We start from the raw sequence: 25,519 nt of genomic DNA on the forward strand, positions 1-25,519 counted from the left end.
ATGATGTACAATGGATCTCCTCTGCCTTTGTTTGGCAGGGGTCAACCAAAAGTTACCAGCATCTAGTTGGGCAGAACAAAATTAGGCAATAAGTAACTAGCTTCGAATTTACATTGCAAGTGTCGAAACAATCTGTTTTTGTAAACTCCATACAGATAAGAAACTATCCTGAGATCTCTAAAGTTCAACCTAATTTTTTTTAATGGCTGTTTTTTTAAAAAATGGCTGTTGTTTTTTTTAAAAAAAGTTTAATAAGATAATTCCAATATTCAAATTGTTCATAGCCTTCTTTCAGAGTACAAGAAAACGAGGCGACTGTTTCTATTGGCGTCCAACGTTAACATAAAAATCTGGAGAAAATTGGGGAATGGGAACGAATACAGAAATCGGTATTATCAAAGTTACTTTAGCCACCCTTTGTTATTATCTGCAAGCACGTATTAACTGGCCAATTAGCATTTTCACAAATTCTTTGCAAACTAATTATATTAATACGAACAGTTTTATGGTGAGATATAAATAACTGTTATAATTTTTTTAAAAAAGAATAAGCAATAAATATAGAACTATTTTTTTTAATGTCCTAGTATACCAGAGTGAGACAATAGCATCCAACATGCATGTGTCTTTGAGCATCTTCTATGTTTATAACTTATAACCATTTGCAGAAAGGTGAAGTTTTTGCATCGACCATATATTCCCCTAGAATCGAATCTGTGACTATGTAAACACCACACAAATTCGGTTCTACAGGGTATATATAGACAACGTAATAACATTTTGCTTTCGTCTACAGAGGGTGGGTAACAAAGGCAGCGTCACTGTAGCGTTCTGATCCCTCTGGCTCGCTCCCGAGGAATTCATACTACTCTCTGTTGGGGTAAAGGTCTGAAATTATGGATTTGAAAAATATAATGATTTCATAGGAAAGCATACCAAAAAAGTGTCATTTTTGTGACTTTGTTCTTTTTCAAGATGTAACGAGTTCTCACAACGGGATTTTCAGATAATCTACGTGACAATCGTTCTGGATTCTTCAGCATTTAAAGCATTTGCACTTAAAAAAAACACAATTCAAATAATAACCGTACACTTTCAATAAAAAGAAATGCTGTCAGCTAATTTCTTTTTTGTCAATAACATGATGTTGATCAAAACAATCCACTTTATAATCCCATAATAAAAGTTTTTGCGCAAAGGGACCTTTATATAGGAGAAAGCTAACTATTCGTTTCTGAAAACAACTAAATGGAATTATTTCAATTTTTGCATTTTTACCTTTATGCCACTACCATCAAGCTGAATATTCTCCTAACTGCGGAGAGTATCTGAGCCTTATAAAAAGAAAAGAAAAAAACCCCACACCACTGTCCTTTGGTTTTCATGCAGTAGTGTTGATGGTGAAGGGCAGGGCAAGAGGTCAGCTTAAATCATTTACAAACATATCACAGCGTTTCATTATTTCTACTTTGTCGACGGCAATACACAGGATTCCAAAAGTTCATGCATTGTGGCTGACCCGGTTCCTCTGTGTTGTCCTGCGGTCAGCTCCCTTCCATTCTCCCTCTGTTGGGTATTCTAAGCAAACCAACCAACTTGGGATAAATCAGAGGGAGAGTGAATGGGAATATATGTACGTGTCTGAGTGTGTGTGCATATATGTATATGTGTGTATCTATAGACATGTATGCGCATATGCATATATATTATATATATGCATCTGTGAGCAAATGGCTTTTTAAGCAACGACCTGCTCCTTTTCATGGAATTAGGGGTGGCTTTTTCTTTCCAGAAGGTGGTCTCCTTGGGGCAGAAATGGAAGAGCAAGTGGATCACTTTACGGATTTCTGAATCAGTACCTGCTCTCTGAGTTGGCTAAAGAGGCATTCTTATTTCTAATGAGAAGAATGCGTGGGTACTCCCCACTCTTGCTCCCTTTGATGAGTAAGTATTTAAGCAAGAAATGCAAAACGGTCCAATTCTACAGAATATACGTTTTCAAATATGTTACTTCTCGGGGAAAGCAGAATTAAGGGGTGGCCTGGGACTAATCGGAGAAAGAGCTTTCTTTAATTTAAACAAAACAAAACATTTTTTTAAAAAAAAAGAAACGTTCGAATATTTTGTGCAATAGCCCAGATTTTCATATTTGTTAGACGCTGTGACCTGTGTTTCACCTTATTGCGCGACTTGCTCAGACAGGTCAAAGCCAAAGGAGTTATTGATGAACAAAAGCGTTAAACATTCACCTCGTGCTCAACTGCCCGTACAAATTCTTTTGATCCACCAGGCCGTTTTTGTATTCTGGTTCATAATCAGTATGCTGCAGCTAAGTTTAAGGAATATTTTTTAAAAGAAGAAGAAGAAGGAAGGGAGGAAGGATAGAAAATGAAAGGGTGGTGCTTATTTTCTTGTTAAGTTTTAAGGCTGGCCAAAGAAAACTGAGGCAAGGGCAAAAAAAAGGGGGAGAGTTTCAGTAGGGGGAAATCCCAGGCACCCTCTTAGTGGTTTAAAGCCATACACAGCACAATATTGTGATTTTAAAACGGGCAGATCGATATATCAGGCTGGGATTTAAAATTAGCAAAGTAAATGGCTCAGAGCTAAGGAAGGAAAGCATAAAGGAGACAGAAAGATGCTGTGCCGGAAATAATCGCTTTTAGAGGTTGAGTAACATATGGTTATATTGCTTTCCCCTTTTTTCTAAATAGGGAGGTAATGTATTGTATCCCAGGACAGCAGGCTAGAACTCATGCTCCACATACAATTATGCCACATATACTTGCAACCATTGAACTAATCATAGCCTTTCTTCCTTTCCACTTTATTGAAATCCAGCCCTCCCTCTTGTATTATTTTTACCCCCTGTTTCCCCTAAGTTCAGACAGCAATATTATCTGTATCTGTTTTCTTCCAGTATTTCGTATAAATGTCAACCGCTCTATCTCGGCAACACTTCACTGACACCTAAGAATAACGTCATTAACACAGCCTTGGTTGCGATCCTATGCGTATTGACTAGGAGTGCACCTTTCCATTGCAAGCAGCAGGCCTTTATGACCAAAATAAAAGGGGAGGAGATACAACAGCATTTAGAGCGCATAACTCCTCGTTGGAACATTAGTTCATCCTCAAAGGCTGCAGTACCGAGAGGGCAAGCGCAATCCGTATTTTGGATGTCCACCAAAAGAGGAGCCAACCAGTAGAAGAGCTTGCCCTGGTACATGATAGATTCAACATTTGCACAGGGAAACGCGGCATTACTTTATCCTGTTAAAATGCTAATCCTGCTCATTTGCAGGAAAGAGCTTAAGAGAGGCGCAAGATGGGCACCTTGCACCTGCAATTATCGCCCCAGAAACTGCACAATCAGCGTTTGCTGTGATCTGCAGCCACGGACCGCAGGAGGATGGGTGAGGGAGAGAGAGAGAGAGAGCAAGCTTGAAGCCCCACGAGCCGTCCAGTACAAAACAGCCTTGCAGGAACATCAGAAACACACCATCTCTGTTTACAAACTCAAACGTTTACAAGGCGATGTTTGGAAGCCCCAGCAAATTTTGCACACACGATAAGGAGAGGAAAAAAGTGCACTTACTGTAGACGCCCTTCCATTGTCCCGAACCTGTTGCAAGGGGGGGAAAGAGGAGAAAGAAAATAAACAAAACTATTTCGTATTGTTATTTTTTCCATGTATAGATGATACTGATCATAGTTCGGGGGGGCGGGGGGAATGCATGCATTGCATCTCAATTTAGATATGAGAATGTTAAGGACTCAGGCAGGCATGCCTATAAAGGTGACAAATAAACACACTTCCCCCCCATTGCTGATTTGCCTCTTTTGTTAAATTGTTTTTGTAATAAAAGCCAGCCAAATTAAACATTTCAGTCAGAGTTATCATGTAATTGTATACGGCCATCCTTACTACTAGTTTCGACTATGTATCTATAAAATGTTTTATATGATAAAGATATAAAGGATTCTTCCTCCAACTGGGTTAATCCCAAAGTGACAGAAACCTTACCAGCGTAGTGAATCCCTGAAGCACCATGGCCAGTATTTAGTCAGTAACCCGCTTGCTTAAAAATCCATACCATTCTCCCAACATGAACTTGTAAATATCATCATTATTATAGGACATCTATTTTACTGTTTACTTAAACAGATTTCCCTTTTTCTGTCTGTGTCTTTCTTCTCTTATTGTAACAAATAAATTCTACATTATCACCCACGTGGAGAGAGAGAGAGAGAGAGAGAGAGAGAGAGAGAGAGAGAGAGAGAGAGAGAGAGAGAGACTATTTAAACAATGTTTTCAAAGAGAAACAACCAAGGTTGAGCTATTTTGCAAAACACCCCCTTCACTTTTGCTTGCGCTATCCCTGAGAAGGTCTTCAGACACCCAGACCAGCTTAAAGCAGGGAGCAATCATTCCATCGATGTATCGTCTTATCTCTCTTTCCGTTCCCCCCTTCACTCTCCTTCTAGAATAACAGCCAGAACGCAGTGCCCTTGAAATCTCTGCAAATTAAACACTTAATGAAGGATCTACCGGCTTAAACCGAGGTTGGTTTCTTTTACAAAATTAAAATTAAAACCGTCGACGTGCGATTTACTGACAGCTCTCTTAAAAACTTGGAGCAAATCCGAAGGAAATGCTACTCCTATAATACTTCCGGGCTTCCCTGGATCTGATCTTTTCATTCATATAAAGTTCCAGGGAACACTCAGAGACACGGTCACTGGAGAGAGGGACTCGGTCACATATGGAGCGCAAGAAGAGACTTACTGTGAGCTTTGCCAAAGGGAAGAGGAAGGTAACCCCGGGAGAAAGAAGCAAAGGTCCTGGGCGCTTGGTTTCAGGCAGAGGTCTCCTGCCTAACACTTTCCCTGTCACTGCTCCCAGGAACTAAAGCATCTGCACTTGTATGCTCTTAAACTAATTTATGGTGGGAATTATATTTTGGCTTGTCAACTCTCAAGCCATAAAACAAAGTTTATTGGAATCACGTGCTTCGAAAGAACCACTCAGGACTTATCTCGACGGAACAATAAATAACCTCTAGCTTTAAACTTTTATTCACTTATATAAAGAGAGCCTGGAAGGAAGGGGGGTGAAAGAGAAGGGGGGAAAGGGGGTAACCCCACACACCCTGCGTTCTATGAAATTTAAAGTAGTCCAAAATAGCGAGGGCAAGGCACTGGAGGCCTTGCGTGTCTGTAGCGTTTAGGCCAGGCTCTTTTTTAAAAATTAGAAATAATAATAACGAGTTGTGCGAGGACAGGCCCCAGTGGCAGTTTAGATCTCCCCTTTAATGAGGAAAGGAACGTGTGAATTTCGCTGTGAGTACAGATTCAAAATTTATTTGAATGAATATGCATGTGGAGTGGTGGGAGGGAGGGAGGGCGGGAAGGACGATTTTAAGCAACACCAAAGGCCATCAAGTTTGTGGGATCCTCCCAGCTAGCCCACGCCCAGCCTCGTCTCTATGGTCAGGCCCCAGACACTCGGGTTACGCGATCATCCAGACGGCTGCGATGCACACACAACTTTGCAGGGAATGGTGCCGTTGTACAGGATAAATGGTTCTGTTGTCTAGGGTTTGTCACAGGAAGAACGTGTTTATCTATGTCTGTTTGCTAAGCAGCTACGGAAAGTGCTGGGGTGGTGAGGTGGAGAACTGACCGATAGCAAAACCTCCATGTGCAGGAGCAGCGCACCAGACGTTGGGTGGGCGCAAAAGAGAGAGGAAGGCCATCATTTTCAGCTCCTGCTTGGGAGCTTCCAAGAGGGATCTGGCTGGCCACCGTGAGATCCAGAATGGATCTAGCAACACAGTTCAGCAACTCTTTATCAGGCGACCTCTTCTGGGCCCCTTCACACTAACCAAACTGCTTCACAGCGCAAGGAGATACACGGGACTTGTAAAAGTGACAAAACAGCTCAGCCCATTCGTGTCGTCGTCCCCCTCCGCCGCCTCCCGAAAACTTTGATAGCTGAAGCTTTAAGGAGGGGAGTCATAAAGCAATAAAAAGTAGTCTGGTGTGAAGGAAAGGTAGGAGGGAGCAGAGAGAGGTGGGGAGAGAAGGAGCGGGTGAGTAAGTCAAATTGGATTTTAAAGAAACTAAAATTCTGAGACACCGGAAGTCAAATGTCCCTGGGAAGGTATAACCTTTTGCATGCAAAGTTGTGTGTGTGAGAGAGAGTATGAGAAAGAATCTGTATAGATATACAGATATAAAACTGGGGGTGGCCGGGATAAATGCTTTTCCAGTTGTGTAGGTCAATTGACGAATTTTTTTTTTTTTTTGTAAACAATACTCCAAAATGAAACAAATAAGATAAAACGGCAAGGCAAGAGAAAAGCAAGTACCTTCTGACATTTAAAATGAGCAGAGCAGAAATGTTTGAATGGAGAAGGCCCCGCCCTCCACTTGGCTCTCCTGCCATGCGAATTGATCTTATTATTACAGGGAAATGATTTATGAAAATGACTCCAAAGCATGTGTGTGCCTGCGTCGCTGTAAGGCTGTAAGGTTCAGCCTCAGAGGAAGGTATCCGAAGTCATTTAGGTGAGCAGGACTTTTGTCATATCCTCCAGGGGAGGCCAGGATTCTTAGGAACAAATGCAACTTACGTTCACCTGCTGGAAAGGCTAGATTCTTTTTAAGGTTACTCGGACCAGCACAACTTCCCTGCATCTAGTTCAGGCAAAGTGGTTTTGAAGTTTACATACTATTTTAAACTAACGTTCTCTCACACCCACCCCTGTATATACATTAGCCTACTTTAAAATAGTAAATCTCCCCATGGGAGGGGGGAATTAAGAGGGATTTTCATGTGTGGTGGAAGGGTGTTATTTCACTGCAATGTGTGCAGAGACTCAAAACATAAATTAGGTCTCTTGGTTTAACAGGCTTACCAACCACTTATGTTGAAAAAGTAGCCACACTCAAATCCCAATTTTGCTTTACGTGACACCTTCGGTAATACCGTGGAATACGTGTTCAGAATTTCGGGCTCTCGTAGTTTTCTAAGATGTTGTTCAAATGGTATAAATATACCATTTTAGAAAAAAATAAAAAATATCCTTCCAATCCAAGCGAAAGTCTGCTCAGCTTTCCAAAGCAAATGAAGACACAGATAAGCCAAACGGGACAAAATTATAGAAACTTTTTCCAAGGGACGGGGAACACAAAAAGAAAAAAACACAAGCAAATATTTATGGGGCACGGATTCGGATCAGTAAGCCGCCACAAGGCTGCCTTGTAAATCAGCCCCCCTGTTAAATCCCCAAAATTGGTAATCAGGAATACTTGAATTAAAGACAGTTTAAACACGATCCATGTGGATCATGGGCATTAACGGACATTATTGATTGATTAGACTTTAATTTTGATGGAACTTGCCTTCAGAAAAGTGTGCTTAAAAAGGCTTGCGTCTGACGTTTAGTTGAGCTGCTTTAGTTTAGCTATCAAACTGAATTGAAGCTCCAGTGACTTGCACTAGTATCCTAATTACCTCTCTTGGGGTAGAGTCCTACAACTCGACTTAAGCAGCGCAACTGTGAGAAGGACTAAAATTGTTCTCAGTGTGCCTGGTTTCAATGACACAAGTTTAGAATACAGTTTCCATTCAGGTACTTCCTCTTACCTTGGTTATTGATTCTGTGTTCAGTCCTGAAGATGAGGATTTGTTCTGAGAACGTATTATTGACATTTGCACTAAGGTTTCTACTATTGGACATAGATTCTAAATGGTGGCCCTCTTTCCTGATCTTCATTTGGATAGTGTGTCCCGACCACTTTAAAAAAAATAGTATTTTGTCCCTTCTGCAAACAAAAATCCTTCAAGCTGTGGTCCAGGTCCCATGACATCAAAGTTCAAAGCCAGGGTGCCCAAGGTGCTGCTCTCCATATATTTTGGGCTACAGCTCCCATAATCCCCAGCCAGCATGGCCAAGGGTCATAGATGATAGGAGTTCTCATTCATAACACATTGAGGACACCACGTTGGCCACCCCTGTTCTAAGTGGACACATGGACACCTGAGGCGCTTGGTTCCTGCTTTACTCAATAGGCCAAGTTCTTGCCACAATGCTCAAACTGTGTCTGGGCTGTACTACTTTAGAGTCCCAATCACATGGGGGCTCAAGTGATTGAACATACCTCCATACCCTCCACCCAAAACCTGTGTAGTAACTTTCTCCAAAAAATCTACATTGTTCCCCCCCCCCCAATTCCAATAATGTTGTTTGTAGGAAGCAGTATTGCTCCATGTGAATTCCTGCCTGCAGCCTGAAATGCTAGGACCCAAAAGAAAGTTTGCTACTTTCTGTGATAAGTAGAACAGAGTCAAACGGTACAATAGAACTGTGATAAGTAGAAGAGTCAAGTGGTACAGTCTGCGAATACAAAGCCAGTAAGATCAATTATCTAATACACAAGGCTAGCAGCTGGTTTGTCTCCTGTTTTTTGCACAACACAGAGATTGGTCACTCAGTCTAGGTCTCCCATACAAGGCACTGCAGAACACCTTCATTTAGGGTTAGCCCAAGATATCTTCCTGCCTGGTCTGCACAGCAGCATTTTGCCAGTTCCCACTCCCCCATCCCAGTGAAATTACTTAATACCCAAGACCAGCTTTGTTTTTTTGGACCTGAATCAGGAAACTCCGCAAGCACACACACCCTTGCAATAACAGCAACAATGTAAATATTTTAAATAAACAATTTGCTGAACCTTCATGCCATCCAAAATCAGCTGCTGCCTCCTTGTATCCAATGGCAGGCCTGTGCGCCTGTCCTACCTTCAATGCTAAAATTAGAGGCGCTGGGTTTCAAATCCCTTTGAAACTCACTCGCTGCCCTAGAATCACCACTTCCTAAACTCATACTTGTACTGTTTAGTTGTTCCTCAGTGATTAAACAAATGTGCTCTGCACATGTTGAGAGACAATCCTGGCTCACCAAAAAGTTCTGTTTTCCAGCCCTGGAGACTGGCCTCAAATCAAATGCTTTGTGAGTATAAAATAGCATTTAGACGTGTTTCTGTTTTCTCAAAGTTATAGGAAGCACATCACGAAGCTAGTAAAAAGTTTTAATCCGCAAAAAAATGAAAAGAAACAGGAAAAAACACACATTTTACATTGAGTGCCACAACTAAGGAAATGACCTGCCATTTTTTAAGCGGTCATCAAAGATAACATAGGCTTCACTGGTGACGATATATGCACCTAGTACGGAAATGAGCATAGAAAATCAGATTAGGAACGGCGGGGTCCAGTTCACAGGTGCAAAGCCTTCTTTAACAGGCAGGAAGAAATACGGCCAGAAATAGATTCCTCCGTGTGTGTGTGTGTGTGTGTCCCCTTTCTTCTTCTTCTGTACAAACTTTGCACTAAATCAAAATAAACTCGTACTGGACCGTGATCAAAATGCCAGCACAGATTACTTGGTTATTTCTCAAAACGATAAGTGCATAAGAAGTCGGTTTCAGCTCCTTGGCGCTAGCCCATACAATTTAGGATAAATGCATCCACTGGAAATTGGCAAGGGGTTTAATGCCCCGAAACCACAGAAAGGAGGAAATAAGGCAAATGAGCTGTAGGAGGAGATGACGTGGCCTTTCATTAAATGTGGTCAAGGATACATCAGCAGAGAGGGAAAACTGGGAGCGTTCTCAGGTGAAAAATTAGAAGTTTGCAAAATGGCTCGGTTCAAAGCGGGTTAGTGCTATGCGGAGCCTTCAAAAGTCCTGGCCCCAGACAAGGCGCGCGCAAAGGAGAGAATAACTTCGCTTTTATCTGGATTCTCTGCAAGGAAGCAGAACAGAAGCCCCTCACCCCCCCCCCCGGGATATGAACACAAGATCGAGTCAAACTCGAGTCAAGCTAATAACTTGCAATTAATGTAAACATGACTCAAAGTAAGAGTTATTCAAGAGAATGATACATTTATTTACCACTCGGTAGCTCCATCCCGAATACATCTTACCTGGAAAATAAGTCATTTGGTTTTAACTGCTGTCAGAAACTTCAGATTTTGCACCTCAGCTTTAAAACCTGCTCTTCTTTTGCGAGCGGTGGGTAGCAAAGAGGGGATGTAGCCAACTAAGTCATACTCCGAGTAGAACCACTGAAATCAATGCTCTTAACTTACTTGACTCTAATGATGTGGTTTCAAACTGTCTACTCTTGAGTAACGCTAGATATCACCCCAAATCCAAAGTGTGCATTCATAGCACCATAGAATTGTAGAATTGGAAGGGACCACGAGGGTCATCTAGTACAATAACCTGCAATGCAGGAATTGTTTTTGCCCAACGTGGTGTAACCCATGACTCTGAGATCCTTTGCTGCCTCTGAAGAACTTCTACAGCTGCAAAGAGGGATGAGTTGAGTGAAAGTCCCACTGAAGCGTCTTTTGCTTCCTTTGCCCTTTGTAGGACCTGATTTCACCTCAGGTAGCTGTCATTCCCCTGATTTAAATTCTACAATCTGATTTCATCAGCTATACACATTCGCCTTAAAAAGGTGTGCTGCCAACCCAATCTTAGCTACTAAGAAGTAAACTCAATGGGTTTCAATTCCTAGGATGGTGACCCACGACAGGAATGATATGGGAATAGGTTCATTTGAGGCAATTGGGTTAGCCTCTGATCGAATGTGCATGGCTGATTGGGCAGGATTCTGTAGCCAGAAGAAGGACACAGGTAACCTTTCTTCATTGGAAAATATTAGGCAGGTTTGGGACTTCATAGAGCTCTTTCTCATTCCAAGAACTTTTGATAAGAAGGCAGCATAAGAGACATAAGAACATAATGCAAGCCTGTTGGATCAGGTCAATTGGCCCATCTAGTCCAGCATCCTGTTCTCAAGGTGGCCAACCAGATGCATGTGGGAAACCAGCAAACAGGATTAGAGCATGAGAGCACTTTGCCCACCTGCAATTCCAAGCAACTGATATTCAGAAGAACCCATATACAAAAGCCCTGTACAGTATAGGGGAGCTTTTTAAGGTTTAATGATTTACTATGTTTTTATATATGCTGGAAACCACCCAAAGTGTATGGGGCAAACCAGTCAGATGGGCGGGGTACAAATAATAAATTATGATGATGATGATGATGATGCCTCTGACAGTGAAGGCAGTGACCGGTAACCGTTGGCAGCCTTCTTCGTCATGAATTTGTCTAAGCCTCTTTTAAATTCATAACTTCAAAATGTAGTGTGTTTGACCAACAAGAATTTGTTTTGATCACCCTGTCACATGGCAAGGAACCTTGCATTTCTTCAATATACTGTAGAATCATGTATTGACTGTGGTAGCCATTCATGTTGATCAAGACCACTTTCTGAGGACAAATGAACTGCATTGCTCTGTTAGACTAAAAAATTATGTTTTCAACAGTAACCAGGCTATGAAAACTCAACCAAGGGATTAAAATTTTGACATGTCTCATAGGCACCTGGTCCAATACCTGGTACTTGGAAGTATGCTGTCTGAACATGGAGAGTTTCACATAGCTAGAAAGATAGTTGTGCAGTGCCTACCCAAATAAATGAAGAAAGAAAGCCAACTTAGTGTGAGATGTGACATTTTAAAGATCATGGGGCTGCAGTCCTATGCACCCTGAAGTAAGCCCCATTGAACTTAGTCTAACTTACTTCTGAATAGACATAGGAATGCAGGAAGCTGCTTTATATTGAGTCATTCCATTGATCCACCTAGCTCAGTATTGGGTACACTGCCTGGGAGTGGCGGGGGACATTCCTAGCCCTTCTTGGAGATGCCAATGATCTTCTGCATGCAAAGCAGATGTTCTGCCACTGAGCCATAGCCTTTCCCTGTGTATAGTATTGTGTTGTATAAGTTTGTGTTATGAAGGCAGATGGTCTGACTCAGGAAAGAAGAAGATGGCACCATGGATGGAGACCACAAGTGTGAAGAGGAGGGCATTGCATATCTATTGCACATGCCAATGTGAGACAGGGAGACAGAGAAACAGATGGGGGGGGGGGAGAGATGGTTGTGTGGCACAGAAGGTCAATCTAGGCCAAGTACTTGTGTCATGACTGTGGAAGGTGAACCTTGAAAGAGTCCAGTGAATGAGGTTGGGAGTTGCGGGGGTAGGGATGGCAGACAGAAATAAAAAGCTAGACATGCAATTTGCTTTTATCACATACAATTGGGAAGACCACAAGCCAATGGACTGGATGCTTTCAGCCCTGTTAGAAGTAAGAGACTTTTGAGAGGAATGGCTACCATTTTAGGGGCCATCAGAGATCAAAGGGAAAGCAAAGGAAGCAGGAGAAGAACAACAACATCAAAGATCAGACAGATGATGGTCCCCTGAAGTAACTAGCTGTGACCACTTGTTTGCTATGGTACAAAAGGCTGTCTATACAGCCCCATAAACAGGGACTGCACTTGAGGGTGAGGAGGCTGGCTGATGGTATTTTAAATGGCACTGGTCTGTGGGAGACCCGGGGAGTGTAGTGTGATGATTATGGGCCATTTCAACTGTGGTTTTTAATAGGTAGCTGTAATATGTCTTTTGTCTGGTCTAAAGAGGTCTGGCTGACTGGCTGCACCCACAGGTATGTGCGTAAGACTGAAAAGAAGGGATGGAATATGAGCACTACTTGTGGGGCAGTCCTTTGCACCCTTGAATTCTTTGGGATTTACTTTCAAGTGAACATAGATAGGATCAGGCTGTGAAGTGCATGAAGGCCTAGCAGACGAACAAATATGTAGCTCTCCATTGACCTCAGTAGCTTGCCTTGGCAGATCTACCCTTAAGATCTCAACTCTGACTGATCCTATCATAGTTACTCAAAAGTAACTTTCATTGGGATCTACTCTCAATGCAGTGTATGTAGGATTATAGCCTTCCATCTCAGTCTCGCAAACTCAGTGAGATTTAGGCTGCAATCCTATTCCCATTTACTTGAGAGTAAGATGCTCTGAACTGACTATTACTCATTTCTGGATCCGTAAGATTGCCCTGTTAATAATACAACTTCTTTGAGTAGAGTGCAGCTGGCTTCCAGTTTCAAATGTTGGTCCAGAATTAGCCAAGTGAAATTCAACAGAGATAGAAGTAAAGTCCTGTATTTGTGTACCAAGAATGAAAGACACAAATATAGGATCGAAGCAGCCTACCTTGGCAGCAGTACATAGAGAAAGGATCAATAAAGGATCAATAAGTTGATCATAAGCTAAACATAAGCAGTATAATGCAGTTGCTAAAAAAAAAACGAAAAAACCTAAATGCAATATTAGGATATATTAAAAGAAGCATAATGTCCAGATAAAAAAAGCAATAGTTCCACGATATTCCATGCTGGTCAGGCTATAACTGGAGTAATGACAAAATGGAGCATGGCCAGAGAAAGGGGAATAGGATGGTGAGTACCATGGTATCCAAGTCTCATGAGGAACCATAGGAAAAGTTGTCTAGTTTTAGTCCGGAGAAAAGAGAATTAATGATCACAGCCTTCAAATATCTGAAGGACTGTCATGCAGAAGATCTGGAGCAGGCCTGTCCTCTGTTGGTTCAGAGGGCCAGACTAGAACTCATGGGTGGAAATGGCAAGGAAGTACAGTAGTTTTTATCTAAACATTAAGATGGCAAGTGCTGTTCAAGAGTGCAATGGGCTGCCTCCAGAGGTGGTAGCATCTGGGGTAGCCCCTGCTGGAGGTCTTTAAGTAGAGGGTGGACTGCCATCTGGCAGGGATCCTGTCACAGAATCCTGCACTGCAGATACTGCACTGACCAGGAGATTGGACTGGATAGCTTCAATATTCCCTTCCAACACTATGGTTCTATCAGGGTCAAGAAATGTAGAGCGTTCCGAAACTATTTAGGCTCCGCCCCTTCCTTAAAACGGTTGTAGCTTGCTTTCCAGAATGCTGAGAATCAAGGATGCCTTAGCCTCTCATGAAATTACAACTTCCCAAATGTGAAACTGGTTAAACGTGTAGTTTAAGCATGAGGCCAAGTAAAGGGACTATTTCCCCCCCCCATTTGATCTCTTGTGACAATTGCTTGGGTTGCGGAGGGCAAGAAAGTGTCACAGAGATCTAGAATTTCGTGATCATTTTCTTCCTCGAACCTGCTTGCGCGGGGTGGGTTAATTTCTGGGCTGCCCTTGCAGATTGCGGGTCCCTGCCGTGTAATAGATCAGCAGAGTCACTGCAGCCGATCACTGGCTGATGGCAGGTCTTAAGATGCACAGGGCTGCGAGGCTTGTCCTACAGCGCCTTCTCCTGGACGAGCGGCCAGACGACAAAGTGACTCCTCACATCACAGGGACTGGTGGGCGGGGAGGGGGAGGGAGGAGAGGGGCAGGGTCTCCATGTGACATCTGCTCCCAAATCAGATAGAAGAGGATTAGGGAGAGGGGGAGAGGAAAGGAAATTAGAAGGAGTAGGGAATCCCTTCTGGGAAATAACGACAAGGATGAACCGCACCTTTGTGGCACCCGTCGACTCAAATATCAGGTGTGCAGAAGGCCTTCTGATTACTGTGTAGATAGTGTCCCTTGAGACTCTAAAAGGTTCCTACCATCCTGAGCGTAGTCATGCGATTTTGCGCGCGCTTGCACGGTTGCAGGCTTCACTCTCAAGGGATCTTCTTACATAAAGCATGTATACATAATATTAAACAATGTTTTGATTATGAAGAAGGGGAGGCATCCCGCTTTAAGTCAATATTAAAAGAGCTATTTATTTAACAGCTGAAACTGAAAAGCACGCCTGGCACGCGCGCGCGCATACACACCCCCACACCCCCGCCTCTGAATAAGTTTGCTCCAAGACGGTGCTGCACAGGAAACGTGGAGCTGAGCTGTTTTGTTCTGGGCCCAGGCTGAGGGTATGAGAAAAGCAGCTGAGAATATGTGGAGGTTGTTTAAAGGGATGCGAGAAAAGGAAGCTGGCAGTGTGGACGGAGATCTGAGGCTGCATGAGGGAGATTGCGCTAGCCAGGCCTTTCTGCGTCCAGCACAGGAATGCAGAAGGACACAATAAGAAGGAACATAACGAGCGACTAGCAAACAGGAAGGCAGAGTAGGTTGGCAACGTTTCAAAGGCAAAACGAGCCTCAGACACCACTCAAGGCGAGACCCCAGGCTCTTAACATCCTTCCTGATCCTTGGCTGGTTCCTTGAGCACAACCATTGGCCTCAATAGCAATGCGTCCAGGCACGGTTGGTGACTAACAGTGTGGGAGTTCTCTGTTCTGCTCAGTGAAGAGAGGCCTGTTGCTTGGCCGATTTCAGAGTCAGTCGGCCAGACAGAGAGAGACAACAAACCAACAAGCCAGCATTGATGGCCCATTATCTCTTTCTAGCTAAAGATCTAGTACAATCGGTCTGGCATCCAAGAGTTTTAACCCAGGCCTACCCTTGTGCCGGATTGTGGCTAAGGGCTGCTCCATGAAACCCGGTGACTGCAGCCTGGAAGCCACATGGATTTAAAGGAACTTCGCCGACCTTGTTCTTAACCCCACATAGCTTCTGCCTCCGCATTATTAGGTCTATGTCTTCCTGGTGGTGCTTTGAAACGGTCCAACATAAAAAAAGGTCTCCGATTCTTATTCTTCTTAAATCTCAAAGCTCGGCTGATTCATTCCCAAAGCGCAGATTGCTGTCAGTTTGGGAAAAAAAACTGATGACTATCCTAGGAGCCAACCCAAAACCCGCAACCCTACCTTGATACAGCTACCCATCCATCGTTCACTTTTATGTCTGCAAACAAGAGAGGGCAATAATGTTCTCCAAAGAAAGCTTTAGCTATCGCCACAAAGAGCTTAGTCTCAAACAATGCTTTGCTTTTCCTTCTCCTTAAAGTGCTTGGCCCCTCCTCTCACTTCCACCTTTTTTTTTTAATGAAAGCCCCTCAACCCATTTCCCCCCTTCCCATGCTGAGATCATGCAAGTATTTGTGTCCTCCCCACGCACCTCCCCCCCCCCAACACTTTAACTCACACATGTTTCATGTTTGCTGCCCTCAGCTTCCTTTTTGGAAGATTTTGAAAGGGGAGATTGTCTCCCTCGCATCCAATTAAACTATACTTCCTCTTTAGGAAAAGGCAGGTTTTCAAAAGCCATTCGGCATAAGGATTTTTAGGGAGATATTTATCCCAAATGTGGTGTTATTTTCTGTCTTAAGCTCTGTCCCATTGACCAAATGAACTGTTTATGGCGATTCCTTTTTCCTCTCCCCCTCACCACTCCGCACTCACTTCCTGTTTTTTAGCTCTTAACACTAGCAGTAGCAGCATTCAGTGCCGCAATGCAGTAGAGCTGTAAATACCTTTAACAGCTGCCTGCCAACCAAAGAGTGAAATACTGTCTTTGTTCGGATTCTCTCTCCCACCCCCAGCTCCAAGCACTCATACAGCAGCCCCTGAGAAATATAGTTCACTGGGGTGTGTGAACACACACACACACACACACCACGATTAGATTTTTAGAGCTTTGGGTGAGTGGGTATTTAAGGGCACTGAACCCACCATCAATGTGCAAAAGATCTAAGCAACATATGAACGGGTGGGTTCTTCTTCACTAAGAACATGACCATTTCTGAGATTATTTTTCCTTACACAAATTGTTGCCTTGTTCTGCATTTGCACCGAGAAGTGATTAAACTATCCACGTTTGACCACTGGATGAATTCTCCTTTCTTGAGGGCAGTCCTAACGTGTCTATTTATGAACCCTTTGCATTTTTAGGGGGAAATGAAATGAGCAGCCCCAAATACAATACCCCCCAATTAATTTTATTTCAGTGAGCTTGGGGGAAAACTCTCATGAAACTCAGTGGAATTCAAAATGGTAGGGTCGTCGAGCCTAAAGCTGTATGCCTAAAATTGCGGTTTAAGGTGCGAAAATGTGCTGAAATCAGTGCCCCTTTCTTTCAATGAATCGAATGTATTTAGAATCAAGAGTCTGGGTTTTTCAGCACCAAGCACTCTGGCACTTTAAGTCGAAGAACATGAATATATTCTGTAAAAAGAACAGTCATCCAGCATACGTGATTTGGTTTTGTTTTGTTTTATTTTATTTCTTTAAATCCAAGTACTTTATATTGGGTAACGGATCTACGATGGGTTAGTAGATCTTATAGTTAAAAAAAGATGTGGAAATTAAGATTTTAAGAATGCAAAGGCAAACAAACCAATCAACGTGTCTACAACTTAGCTACAATAAATGCAGTCTAACTGGGAGGGAGGGAAAGGGAGAAGCAATATACCAGAGGGGGAAGTGGGCGGACTTATATATGTACACATGATTATTTTTATTTAGGGTGGTTTGCGACTTTCTGCTATAAACTGTAGCCATTAAACTGTAATCAGCAACCGCCTTGCAAGATTGTGATGGTGTATTACTCCCACCCAACACCCAGCCCAATAACTTTCCCTAGACTGATGGCTAGAAATCCAGAACTCCACATTCTGTAGACTTGATCGAAAAAAGAGGGGAAACCGGATTCGAGTGATTATGTGTTGACTTCCAATAAGTCGCAAAAAGGATACCGGTATACGCAAGTAGTCATCCTTTACAGAATAAAATTTGAGTGCATTAGCAAAATTGAAATTTATTCCTCTCACCGGAAAGTTATTTTAAATTGTGGGGTGATCAATTATTTATGCATAGCAGTACGGCCCTTAAACAAAACTCTTGTAAAAGCAACATTACATTAATATATTTAATGCATGTATAAATCATATTATGCAAACCAGTTTTCAGTAACACAATAACATAATAAAATACATTCCGGAAGAGATAATAGACCAATGATTTGCCTAGACCGGACAACAGCTCTCCTTTAAAAATAAATAAATAAATGTGGTAATAATTCAGCATAACATTTTAAATAGAAATAAAGACGCTTAAGGCTACATAACAACAATAACAACAACAAAGTTATAGGGGAAATATAGTCTGCCAATATTTTATGCCATATTTACTTAACAATTAATTCCCACTGTAAGGAATTTATTCACTGCCAAGTAAACATGGATAAGATTGGACTGCCTTGAGCTATATGTATTATTCCCCTTCCCATAATTGTTGCTATGAAAATAAACGTATTGAATCCTCATGTCACCCCGTTCACAGCCAGAAAGACAGACAGATAATCTCCCTTGGTTCAATTAGGCCTGATCGATATAAAATATATTTTTGAAAAGTCTGAGCACCACGGTGATGTCATCCTCCCTCTAGACCACAATAATTCGCAACGCCTTTACTCCAGAAGTCGCTGTCTTGCTGCATAAGAGTAAGTACCTGCTACATTGCAGCCATATTGGTGTCTGCTTAAACCTTCCACGCGTAGCTACCGTGGAACATGCCACATGCGTCTGCTCTTTATGACAATGCACACTAGGAAGTGTTTTGACCGCCCTAGAAAAAAACCATCTAGCCGCTGCTCGATCCATTCCAAAACTGTTATATATATCCGACAGTATGACACAACCATTCCTCGCCATCCCTCCCGCAAAGTACAGTTTTAACAATCCCCTGATGTTTTCACGACTGCAAACATTTGGCCTTCACTTTACAACTAAAATTCCAAAACAGGGTCTTGTTTTCTATTTAGGATTCCCCCCTCCCCGCCCTCCCAGTCATCTTGGTAGGATTAATCGGATGAAAAGTCGGACTCCTCAGCACAGAAGAAACCACAGATCGTAAGTCCGTCTCCCTGCAGCAAATTTGGGCCAAGGAGCGCTCAGCTTTGCTCATTATTAGTGACCCGGATGGGGACACACACACACACACACACACACACCACCTGTTGACAATGAGAGGCATGAGGATGGAATCCTGCTGTTAAGAAAAACCACTAAAGGGGGTGGGGTGGGGAGGCAACAGCGCACAAAAAGAAATTGCAGGACATCTCGGTCCAAATAATTTTGCTAATAGTTTTTGTTTGGGGATTTTTTTTTAAATTCTGCTTCGGCATTTCCTCTTGCTTCCAAACCTACTCTTGCCTCCCCAACCTCAGAGGCATTCAATTTCACTAGCGAGCCACGCTAGTGGGGGTGGCGGAGAGTGCCTCCTCCGCCTTGTTCTCCGTGGCATGGAAGCCTCAAAAGCCAGACAGGTGGCAGCAGAAGGCGGCGAAGCGCTTCCAAGCCTAACCCATCGCACCTCCTCGCCTCTGTTGCCTCAGCTTGGGCGAAGAAAAAACCACAGGCGCTTGCAGTGATGGGCGCCCGCCTTGCCCACTTTCTTTTATGACTTAAGGAGTCATTCTCCGGCGCCTGAGCGAAAGTAGGAAGCCCTGCAGCGATGGAGACGAGTCAGGAATAAAATGGGGGGAAGGAGGAGGAGGAGGAGGTGGTGGTGGTGGAAAAAGAGAGCTGAAAAATCCCTTACCCGTTCGCTGCCCCGGTGGAAGGGCGTGGAGCCCAGCCGCATCCCTGTAATCCATTAGGGGTCGCGTTCGGTAGCAATCCGAATCCCATCCCGATCGGAAAAGCCAAAGGAGGCAGGCAAGACAGGCAGGCAGGCAGGTAGGGCTGGGAGGAAAGAGAGCTCGCTAGATAAACAAGCTGCCTTGCTGGCAAAGACAAGGGAGCTCTGCCCCCCCTCCCAGTCCCTCCCCGCCCACCCTAACCCTTCACCGCACTCCGCGTCTCTGCTATGACTGGAAACTGGCAGGGTAGCAGCGGAGGAGGGTGGGCGTTTGCGTGTGCGCGCGTGTGTGTGTGCGAGCGCGTGTTGTTTTTAAAACCCTTGGACCGGACTGGATCGGTACTCAAATATCATAGCGAGCGCAATGCACCTTATCGGAGACAAAGGTTAGAAAAAGAAGGGTTGAGGCTGTGGGAAAGACAGAATGCAAAAAAGGGGGGGGGATTCGCCGGGGAAATCAGGAAAGGAAAAGGAGGGGGGAGGCCGTGAAAGTCATCAGCGCTCGCACATGACCAGGCGCAGCCAATCACGTGCCCAAATAGGTCATAAAAGGTCTATTACGAGTTGTAAATTCTCTTCAAACAAAAAGGAATTTACTGCAATTCCTTGCGGGTTGGTTTTTTTTTAACCCAGGCTGCTACAAACCGCGGGTTTTGTTTTCCTGGGTTTATTTCTTTCTGCTTTCTCTCTCCGCTGTTTGTCTTTACACGCTACCAAGGCTCACCACCACCTTTCTGTTTCCTTGGCCTGTCTCAGGGAGCAGCAGATCGGTGGGAATCGTCTGAATGATTGACGCAGTCCAGTCAACAGCCCCCTTACCCCGCCCGGAGGCCAAATGCTGCTGAGTAGAGGCCCTGATTCGATTCGGAAGCGTTTAGTCCAAACATAGGGGCCTGAACCCACCCCCTACGCCTTGCCTGTGAGCAACATAAAAGCGCATAGAAGTCCATTTGCTGCGGGGGTGGGAGGAAGTCCAGCAGCAGACAAGGCCCCTTTTGCTAAGGTGTACATTATGTCTAGGCCGCTGGGCTTTAGAATTGCACTGCCTCACTCCGACCCTCCTCGCCCTGCGCTGGGAAGGCTGAAGGGGTTGGGAATGGGGAACATCCCAGTGAAACTCAGCTCCTGCAAATCTCGAATCTACTTTACTCCAAAGGCTCGTCACGTTCCGGAGCTCCTGAAAGCTCCGTTTGTAGTAGCAAATAAAAACCACCCGCTTGTGCGAGTTAATGAGCGTCTCTTCCTTGTTGCAGGAAAAAAGCCTCTCCAGAAGCTTTTCCGGCCCCGGCTGCGGATGGAACGTTGACGAGAGAGACAAAAGCCACCCTTGGCTGCTGATCCATTGATTTGTAACGTTCTAGAACGCGCTGGGAGTTCTGCGCTCTGAAGGAGTAACCAGACGTTCTGCCGGATCTGCGATGGCAAAAGAATTCGAGACATGGAAGGAAGGGTGGGCGAGGGAGACAAAGCCTGCCTCCCGTGTTTAAATCGGCCTCCCCTTCTTCAATTTTAAATCTCAACCGACATAAATACACCCAGTATTTTGTCCACACATGTTACAGGGACGTTTATTCTGGTTCCGTTCTCTTTCATGCAGCAATTGGGAATGACTGACTGCACACTTAAGGGTACTCACTGAGTGAGAAGTAAGCCCCCCCCCCGGACTCTGCTGCGCATTTACAGCTGAGCAAATGTGTGTACAAATTGCATTATTTGGATGTTCAGTGCGATTCACTTTCTTCCGCTGAAGATAGGCTGGAAGTGGTGGGAAAATTTGTCGCTGTCTGTTGTGTGGATCCCACGGAAGTAAGGGATCCAAACTCTGTTTACTTGGTTTTTGTTGCTTCCCTCCGTAACCCAAAGGCCGCCTTTAATAACTGGCAAATTCATCCAATTATTTATGGCCATTTATGTGGGATTTGGGTTTAAGCGCCTTCTGTTCGAAAGCGACGTTCCGGGCGGCCTGACAGGTTCAGACTCACTTGAGATTTGCTTCCAAGTCTGCTATGTCATTGGGGCCCGTTTAAATATCTAAGATGTGGGTTTCTTGCCTAGAAGGACCGCATATAGCGACTCCGCAAGCATGAATTCCACCCGATTCCAAAATGGCCGCTTCCTCGTAAATAATCAGGATCGACAAACTCTAGGACAGTGTTATGTTTGATGGTATTAATTAGATTCGTCATTCATGATGAATTGTGGATGTTAATATATTGATTAAATACATTATAAAGCATACTGCGTTACAATGTGCACTTACATATAAATGTATTCAGGAGAATGTGTGCAGCAAATATTCGGATTTCCCTTCTCCAAAATCAATTGTCTTCAGACATTTTAATCCAGTTTTGGAATTAGCGTTGGATAAATATCGGATAATACCTTTTTTCTAGTTGAAAGGGTTTATGGTTTAAGATGCTCAAAATGACCTCTCCCTCCGCTAGGGCTCAATTGAACTAAGGCTTTGCTCTTCCTTGCAAAGGTACTGCTACTTTACCAATAATGTCTGCAAATATTTAACTTGTATATTTACATTTAAAATAAAATAAAAACCACCATCCCTTCTATATAGGTTTCTGGAAGTTCGCTTGTCTTAGACCCGCATACCGATCCCAGACTGACCACTGAGACGTTTTGCCGCATTTATGCAAATCAATGCACCAAATTGTTTTGCCTCACAGTTTTTGCCGCAGTTCCTCTACGTGAACGGGTTCCCAGCCCACTATGGCGCTTGTAGAGGAATGCGGTGGCCAAGGAAGGCGTTTCCGGCGGGGAGGGGCTATTTTCTGAATTCGAAAAGAGCCCCGAAAATTATAGGCGCTGAAAGTAGGCTGTATTCTGCTTTCTTCTTAGCTAGCTGATTTCATAGCTAACATAACTGCTGAAATGTACATATATACTAAGGAAATAATTAGACCAGAGCGAATGGTAACACATAAATGCACAAAGCAAGCAAAACAAAATGAACAAGACCCTTTCTCTCTCACCCTCCGGGTGTGCGTATGTATGTGTTTGTGTGTATGTCTATGGGGGAATCTTCTAGTTAAGGCTAAATCCTCCGGATTCTGGTTAGATGAGAACACACAAACACATACATACGGTTAGATACACACAAACACATACATACGCACACCCGGAGGGTGAGAGAGAAAGGGATACTTTGACCTAGTATCTATTCACTCATTTCGCCTTATTCCACTTCACCCTCTCTTTAAAGATTGGGAGCAGGATAGCAAAGTGAATTTGTTTCAGGAGCTTTGATATGAGCAAACAAGAAACTATTGACTGTCTCCAAGACTGATAATAAGAACAATGGGAGCGATTCAGCCACAGGACTTCAACACATTTCAGTTCTAACTGACACACACACACACACACACACACGGAGAAGTCCTTAGGACTTACAGAGACCTAATTTTGGCTGATAAAAGTGGTCCGAGTTAACACCCCTTGCAGCGAGAAAAAGACTCGATGAAGTGGTGGACAGGGTACCAAAACGATGATGAAGGACTGATGCAAATGTAATGCCTCTCAGTTTTGAGAACTCTGTTGTTCTACATGTTACATATAAAAGGAGCTACCAAGAGGTTGCTGATTTCCTGCCCTTTGGGGTCTTTCGGGGTTTCTGTCTACAATGGTTATCACCCATCAACAGGATTTGGTCCCGTGGAAAAGCAACAGAACTGCACTTAGTTGTAACTAACTGAAGTCGAATTCTTATCCTACTAATTTTTGATGAAGTGTGGCTTCTTTTGCATATATGGGCCACTTCATACACAATTCCTCTTAGGCCTCTGTGTGTGGTTTCTGGGGGCTGCGGGGGGGGGATCTCCCCACACCATTTGAAGGCCGTTATTTCCAGCAACAGACAATTTGAGGTTTCTTGCGTGGGGAGGCTCTACCTTTTAATTATCTGCATGATTTAATATTGAGAAGCCACCTTTTGAAATTGCCAGGAGAATTCTGGTGGTTTCCTTGCACTTTGATGTGGAGATATGATTACCTGATTGGAGATAGAGGCTTCAAGCCAGCGCCCTTGTGTGAAAGTCCTTAATAAATCCCGTTGAAGTGAATGGGATTTGATACCATTAAGGGCAGGCATGATCACCCAAAAGCCGAGAAATAAAATCAGCCCTCCCTTAGTTTTCTCACCAACAAAGCGGTGTGTGTGTGTGTTATTTGTTTTCATTTTTTTTTACTGGGGAGAAAATGTCGAAAATAAAGCTAATAAAGCTAATGTGTAAAAAAATGTGTAAACCAGTGGCAATCTCACGCGTTATTCAGAACCTGGGATAGGTTTTTTGTTATTTTGCTATCCGTGCAGTGTTTTCAGTCATTTGCAGGACTTCCATGCTTTGATAGTCTTAGATTGCCCGTTTTCTGCTGAATAACAGCTATAACAACAAACCTACCACAGACATTGGACAAAATCCATAGAATGCTGGCACACCTGGACTCCACTGGAATCAATGGAGTTCTGATCGCAAGTGTACTGCACACGCGGGCCACAATCCAGCGATGAATTAAGTACTCTTGCACAGGTGCCTTATTTATAGCGCTTAAGCACTCTGATCTTCATCCTGGGATTATAGGCATTAACATCGCATAGGCCTGTTATATCTTGGGATTCTATGAACTAATGAACCCAAATAGCGGTGTGTGTGTGTCCCCCCCGCAAGTTTCATCCATCTGCAGCGATTTCAGATTTGGCTTCTGGAGCGGCATCCCATCCCTGCAGTTATCTCATACCTCGTTCCAATCCCATCGCAGCCACTAATACCTCTCAGTCTCATCTCCTTTTTACTGTGGGGATAATACCGTCCTCCTGCCTTACATTGCTGCTGTATGTATGGCACAGACAGCCTGTGAAAGCCTACTGCTCAGGGTGATTTTTATTACTCCTGTAAACACTAATTATCTCAGCAGCTAAAGTCTGACCAAGATGAGGATGAGGAATTGCACCTCTCCAAACGATGGGAATAACATGAAGACAGTCACTGCTGCATACATGATTTTAAAAATAATAATAATAATTCAGCCATAGTGTTAGTAGTAAGAACGGCAAGTTTTTTTTTATAAATATAGCACAGGCACCTCTCGTAAATCCTTAAAGTTTTAGGTGGTCAGTTGAAAAAATAATGCTACTAATCAAACTTCCTCTTCACTTCCAACCCAGACTAGACATACGCATGGGTGTTGTACGAATGACATAGCATAATGGGGGGGGCGGGGGGAATCGTCTTGCTGCATCTAGCTAGCCCGCTATAGTTCCTTCAGCAGCGGTCTGAGCAGTTTACATCAAGCAAGGCATGCAGAAATGGAAAGAGGCATCTCGTGTTGTTTATCTAGTAATATGGTAGACTGCTCCCTTATGAAGGGGATGGGAGGGGAAGGTTTCTGCAACACCAGACTAGGACTTTCCATTCATTTTAAACCTCCTTGCTTTGATGGGTGTCACACTGTGCTCACTGCAGCTTACTCGCAAGTTTCCATAGGACTGCAGCCTCTGGGACCCAGCGCAGAGAAAGCTGGCTGCCCCCTTAAGCCCCCCCCCCACTGAGACCAACATTGCTCCATTGCTTCGTATTGAATTTATTTATGACTCATTTTAAACTGGATTGGGGCCGTGCCATACTCGGGATGGAAACATCAGGTGCCTTGTAGCACAATCCTAGGCACGTCTACTCAGAAGTAAGCCCCGTTGGGTTGAGTGGGGTTTACTTCCAAGTCTAAGATTGCTACCTGAACGACCTGATCCGGCCTTCTTCATCTTCCTGTACTTGGCAATGCAACCACTTCCAAGGGTCAAGCCTAAAACATGCTTCCTGGAAAGAAACCCGGTTGAAAACCTGATTTACCTGAAACACACACGTCTGTGGAAGCAAGTGCACTGAGAAACAGTAGGACTCCACTTCATGTGTACAGGGCAGATGTTTTCCACAGAGAGCCGAATAAGCCTCCCATAGCAGATAACTAAACGCTCGGATACTTTTTCATTTTTTCAGTAGCTACCATAAGGCTAATGTAACTCGGGGAATGCTGCAGCAAATGCGTAATGAATCTGCGCGCTGGAGCTGTACCCAAATCCTGCCCG

At 43.7% G+C, this 25,519-nt stretch overlaps 1 protein-coding gene across 3 annotated transcripts in view; it reads right to left on the reverse strand.

Annotated features, from left to right (window-relative positions):
• The window catches only part of HOXD3 (homeobox D3), a 50,569-nt gene extending 30,962 nt beyond the window's left edge, over positions 1–19,607 (reverse strand). Inside the window, exons 1-2 of one of the 3 annotated variants that reach the window (XM_033167584.1) lie at positions 19,387–19,607; positions 3,596–3,622 (exon numbers count right to left, since the gene is read on the reverse strand). The gene's annotated coding sequence lies outside the window, so the exon portion shown is untranslated. Of the gene's footprint in view, positions 1–3,595; positions 3,623–4,786; positions 5,037–19,386 lie in introns of those variants that run through there. The other 2 variants (XM_033167590.1, XM_033167604.1) reach the window with 2 other exon arrangements.
• Between the last annotated feature and the right edge of the window lie 5,912 nt (positions 19,608–25,519).

Source organism: Lacerta agilis, chromosome 1, assembly GCF_009819535.1.
Source record: "Lacerta agilis isolate rLacAgi1 chromosome 1, rLacAgi1.pri, whole genome shotgun sequence".
NCBI lineage: Eukaryota > Metazoa > Chordata > Lepidosauria > Squamata > Lacertidae > Lacerta > Lacerta agilis.